This window comes from Terrapene carolina, unplaced genomic scaffold (assembly GCF_002925995.2).
Source record: "Terrapene carolina triunguis isolate 2854851 unplaced genomic scaffold, T_m_triunguis-2.0 Scaffold66, whole genome shotgun sequence".
Lineage (NCBI taxonomy): Eukaryota > Metazoa > Chordata > Testudines > Emydidae > Terrapene > Terrapene triunguis.
Window position 1 is genome coordinate 83,722,816 of NW_020664417.1, and position 6,000 is coordinate 83,728,815.

Genomic DNA, 6,000 nt, shown 5'->3' on the forward strand with positions numbered 1-6,000 from the left:
ATCAATCAGCCTGCTGCTCCTTTTCTGTCCTAGCTCCAGTGGCAGAATGGGAGGCGTTTGTTCCTGACTGCCAATCTGTCTCATTCCACGTGCACTTAGGTCACCCCATGAAAGGGAGACAGTAATCATGCCTCTCACCTCCAGAGTGCCTCCTAGCATCTGGGTGTGGTATTGCAGGGGTTCTCTCAGTATAACACCCAGTTGTTCTGGTGCCACAATGATCTATCCTTGTGCGTGGCCCCAGGGTATATCTCACTTCATACCCATTTTGGAATTAACACAGAAGTCTAAAAAAAAAAGAGAACTTAAAGTCCAGTATCTTTTAAAACCCAGCCTACAACTCCTGTCTGGGCCTTGCAGTTCTTGGCCGCTTCCACTTCTAGTGCTTGTCCCTTCCTCCTTGGTTTGGGGGAGGGCAGGGGAACCCAGGCATACTCTCTCCTCTAGGGTCCTGCTCAGGGACGCTGTTTTAGGTGGATAAGGACTGTCTTTGATCCTTTTGCCACGTCCCTGAGCTTCTGCAACCTTCACACCACTTGACAACATCTTCATCAGGTCTCTGGACTCTGCTGTTGCTGCCTGGATCTGTGGTTCTTCACAGCCTCCTCTTAACCAGCTAAGGAGGTACTTTGTCAAAGACCACTCCCAGCCCTTCTCTCCAGCAGCTGGGCTGTACTGCGAGCAGTCCCTCTGTCTCACTTTTAGAGCAGTCACTATCTCCCTCCTCCAGACAGGAGTTCCCCTCAGCCCTCCCTCTGGGGCTTGGGGTTGTATCTCTGGCTTCTTGCCTTAGGGCAATCTGTCCTTCCTGTCCTTCTAGAAGTTCCCATTCAGCCTCTTCCTGGAGCAGGGTTTGTGGAGCATGCCTCTTGCTTTGGAATGTCAGCTACAAGGCTTTTGCCAGTTCTGTTCAGTTGAACACGCTCTCCACTTAGACATCTCAGGAGGCCGCCTTCCCTGTCACTCTCTGTTTGCTGTGAGGGAGGAGGAAGCTTTTATGCTGGTCCTCTTCACCCTCTTCCTTCCCAGTTGATTGGATGAAAAGGGGCACCCTGCCCTGCCCTCTCTGCTAGGCTTAAAGGTACAGTGTCATGATTCCTTCCCAAGCACTACTCATTCCTGGGATCCTTCTGAACCCTTAAAGTAGAGGCCCATGCCAGATGTCGGTGTAGGCTGACCTCTAGGGACCACAGGAAACTACTGCCCCCTCCATGGCAGATTGCCCCATCACAGAGAGAATATCTAGAATTGTAAAGATGAAGGGTGACGGGAGGGCAGAATTCAAGACACTTGCATTAAGAAGACAGAATAACTGCAATTTCGCCAGGGTTTTAAGAAATAAGGGCTGAAGAATATAATTCACAATGAAGTTTACATCTAAATTAGGCATATCAGGAACTGCTCGGTATCCAGGCATCAGACTAGGTATTGAATTTGCACTATTCATTTACATGCATAGCAAGGAAAACAGAGTTGAAAATCTTCTCACTTAAATGTAGATCATTGTATCTAATGAGAGGAGACTCAACATCTTTGTCCTGTCCAAACTAATCCATACAACTTTGAATTTTAGACTTTGAGTATCTGATAATTACAGCTCATTCCTTGTGAAGAATATACACAGAGAGAATTATTCTACTTTAAAAAAGTGAATAAATAGGAAGCTGTTTGCATACAATTTGTAAACAGAAGAATAGGTAGAAATCAATTTGAAACATGGTTTGCTGTAATTTGCCCTGTTCCAAGTTATAGCAGAACAATTTTAATTCTACTACAACAGTTTTAATCTGGAGTAACTCAGATTTACATTGGTGTACTTCAAATTTCATTTAGCATAATGTAAGTTTGCCAAGCACTTCAAAAATGTTCCATCAAGGACACTAAATAGATGCCAATAACTTATCTTTTATGCTAGAACCCTGAAAGAAAACAGTTTTTCCTTTCAAACAAGCTATTCTCTGGGGAACTATCAGTCAATGTGTAGGGCCAGATACTCAGCTGGGGTAAATCATTATAGCTCCATTGTAGTCAGTGAGCTGAAATGGGGTTATGTATAGAACTGACAAACTCAGGATTTCTAGTTCACAAGAAATTTCAGCCTTTCAAAATTTGATTTAGTTCCAATCACACTAATTTTGTTTTTAAATTACTCACAAACTGGAAATTAAAAAAAATTGTTTCAGAAACCCCAACACATTTCCAAAATGAAATTTGCTTCCCAGGGCCAGAAGCTGCTGAGTGAAATAAACAGCTTGCCTGAGAGACTGGAAGCCCTAGGGTCTCCTGGCCTGGAGAAGGCCACATACTGTGGCTTTCAGGTTCCCAGGTCTGTGGCAGAGAGCCTGATAACCCTGGCTCCAGCTGGGTCTTCCATGACCCCTACTGCAGAGCAGTGAGTCTGGAAGTCCTGGCATGGATGGCTGCCCTGGAGCTATGGACCCTGGAAGCAGGCAGCATGATTTGATGGAAGCTCCTCAAATCCAGCTCACTTTTGTGAGAATTTTTGGGTGCAATGAACCAGAAAATCTCCAACCAGCTCCAGTTACATGTGTTTTACAGCGGAATAAGTGATTGAATAAAATGGCTATATTTGTGAAGGCCTATGCTGTCAAATCCTCCCTTTTGCCATTATCTTTTTTTTTTTTTAAGTTTCATTTTTGTTACTGAGTGCATTTGAGAATATCCATTTGTGTCCAGCTCCACATGGCAAGGATTGCATCCCCCCCTCTGGATAACCGAGTGCAGTACAATTGTTGATACAATTGGTGTTTAGAATAAATCTGCCCAAAACCCTATTGGAATAAAAGTTATTTGGTGTGAATCAAAACAGTGAAGTGCTATTGGATTTGAGAATTTACTAAGAGCTAACAAACTATTGCATACTTGTAGGGCCTTTCTTTAGCTTGTTCAAAACACTGTATTTAATTATTTATGCCAATTTTGTGACTTGCCATTGGATGCCAAATGAGCAAGTGTTAGAGTCAGGAAGAGAATTTTTCTCATGATGCTCAGTTCAACACTAATCATTTATATGACCTTGCTTCATAGACCTGCATAATTATAACACTATGCCAAGAGAATGAGGTTATCCAGCTGAGCACTGGTAACAAAATGCCTTTTATGAGCCAAATCAGTAACTCCTCATTCAGTTTTCACACAGTATGTAATGAATTCAAAATTACCAGTGAAGTAGTTTTTGCTTATCCATTATACCTTTTTTAAAACTACAATGGGAACATTTCATATTCACCTTCTTACTGCCACAGTCCTATCACTGCCTCTAATGGACCAGTTGCTGATGTGATGTAAAGGGTGGGGGTGGGGAGGAGTGCCGGGGTAGCAGGACTGTGTTGTTGATTCACCCTGCTATGAGTGGTTGAAGCAGTTATAATCAAGGGTAAACAGAATTTACTCACTTCTTATTTGGGGAATATAGGATTTAGGTTAGTTTACCCACTATTGTTTTTTAACCTCTGTACCACTGGTTAGAACCCTGCATAAAGCTGCTGAAATTCTGCAAACTCATGATAGGTTTGGCTTGTAACCTCCCCCTGAGATCTAAGGAAGGTTGAGTAGTTTTCTGGAGAGTGGGATCAAAGAAGCTAAGACCAGAGGAAATCCTAGAGGTGAACCCTCAGAACATCCATACTCAGAGGATGTTTCAGGCTGAGATTTGTGATGGTGGTTACCAGCAACCAGACAGGGGATGACCTAGGACACTAACTCAGCTTCAGTGTGCAATGCTAAGGATAGGATAGGGATTCGGTCATTTAACAGGTTTCAGAGTAGCAGCCGTGTTAGTCTGTATCCGCAAAAAGAACAGGAGTACTTGTGGCACCTTAGAGACTAACAAATTTACTTGAGCATAAGCTTTCGTGGGCTACAGCCCACTTCATTGGATGCATAGAATGGAACATATAGTAAGGATAATTCTATATGCACTCCCACCTTTTCATGTTCTCTGTATGTGTATATATATATCTCCTTACTATATGTTCCATTCTATGCATCTGATGAAGTGGGCTGTAGCCCACGAAAGCTTATGCTCAAATAAATCTGTTAGTCTCTAAGGCTAGGTCTACACTACGGGGGGGGTCGACCTAAGATACACAACTTCAGCTACGTGAATAGCGTAGCTGAAGTGGCGTATTTTAGGTCGACTTACCTGGCTGTGAGGACGGCGGCGAGTCGACCACTGCCGCGCCGCCGTCGACTCCGCTTCCGCCTCTTGCCGCGGTGGATTTCCGGAGTCGACGGAAGAGCCATCGGGGATCGATTTTATCGCGTCTTCACTAGACACGATAAGTCGATCCCCAATAGATCGATTGCTACCCGCCAATTTGGCGGGTAGTGAAGACGTGCCCTAAGGTGCCACAAGTACTCCTGTTCTTTTTGCGGTCATTTAACACTGTGTATATTGGTGCAATGGGTGGTGAAATGTCAAGGCTAGAGCAGGAAAGGCAACCGACAAGCCTTTCCTGTCTTACAGGGTAGTCTGCCATGTTCTACACCTTCTTACACTCTCCCCCTCTTGGTTGCTTTTCTTGCTGAATTCCTGCTGCTGCAACACTGTCCCTACAACTCTTCCTCCCTCTTTCCCTCACTCAGCACGTACCTTACAGTGACTTACCAATAAGTTGCGTAACTTCAACCATGCAGTAGTTCCTATAGGCTAAGATCAGACTATATATCTCATGTGCATATATGAATGAACAAATTATTTTTTTCCATTACAAATCTTGTTAAATGTTTAATGGCTTTGTGTAGACCAGCAGTGGCTTGTTTACCAGAGCCAACTGTATACTGCATTTATTGTTAAGAGTACAATGCTATTTAACTGTGTCTTCATAATTAATGAAAAATGTTCAAGACTGCTGAAGAGGGGATGCCTTGAGATATTTATTATTATGGCTTATTCAGTAAAAAGGAATAAGTGAAGAGCAAAGAAAGAATGGCTTTGTTTCGTGTTTCAGGGGGTGACAAAGGCTTAAGAAGAATGGAAGAATAGTAGATTTTATTCTTATTCAACTTACAAAAGCTATAATCATGAAATGGTTTTACCCACTGAAATGAAGGTCTGAAGGTTTAACAGATACTCAAAATCACCATTGGCAGTCAACCAGCATGAAAGATTTATCTCCCTCGGTTATGGTTTGCTGAGTTGTACTGAATTATGTATCGGACAAGTTGCTTATAAACAATTCTAGGAACTAGAGAAGAACCTGATAGCACTAAACTTGTTTCACTGAGGGTTTTTTTAAATCTTGTCAAGGCCAGTTTCAGAAGAATACTGTCTGAGAACACCCAACTTGGCTCAAGCAAAAGCCTCTTTGGAATTTCTAGGGAACCCAATGGCTGAACCTTGTTTCCATAGGTAGAGGTAGACAGTAATTTGTTCATATTCAGTACAGAGATTACAGATTCTACAATGCAGTTTTCCTACAGGCCACAATTCCATATTCCTACAGGCTGTACTTTTGAACTCCATGGGCTGCTTTTGACCTGCAGACTACATTTGGGACAACCTTGATTTTATATTCAGGGCAGACTTTATGGTATGTGAGGGCAGGTACTTGAGGTTTTTATAGTCACCCAGAAAATAGAATTGTTTAAACTGGAGGCAAAACCAAGCCAGACCCTAGGATCCAAAGACCCCGCCCCCCATTTGTGAACTTTGTGTGGGGAGAGTGTTAAATTTGAACCTACCATAAATTTTGCAATTGGTACCTGTCTCTGTATCAGGCTGAACAAAAACTCTTGATTAAAATACTTCTGCAGTTAGAAGCTGTTTGAAATTCAAATTAGAATTCTGTGGCTTAAGCCTGTTCTATTCTAAAGATGACTTCTGTATAAGGTATTAGTATAAAGATTTTTTTCGAATCAATTCCAGCAAATGTTGTTTCCACCGGTTATGGCCTGCTTCATTTAGTGTCAATTTATTTTGGTGACATTAATTATCAGAAGTGCAGTAAGTATTACTTACATTTAAGAAGCAGCCTG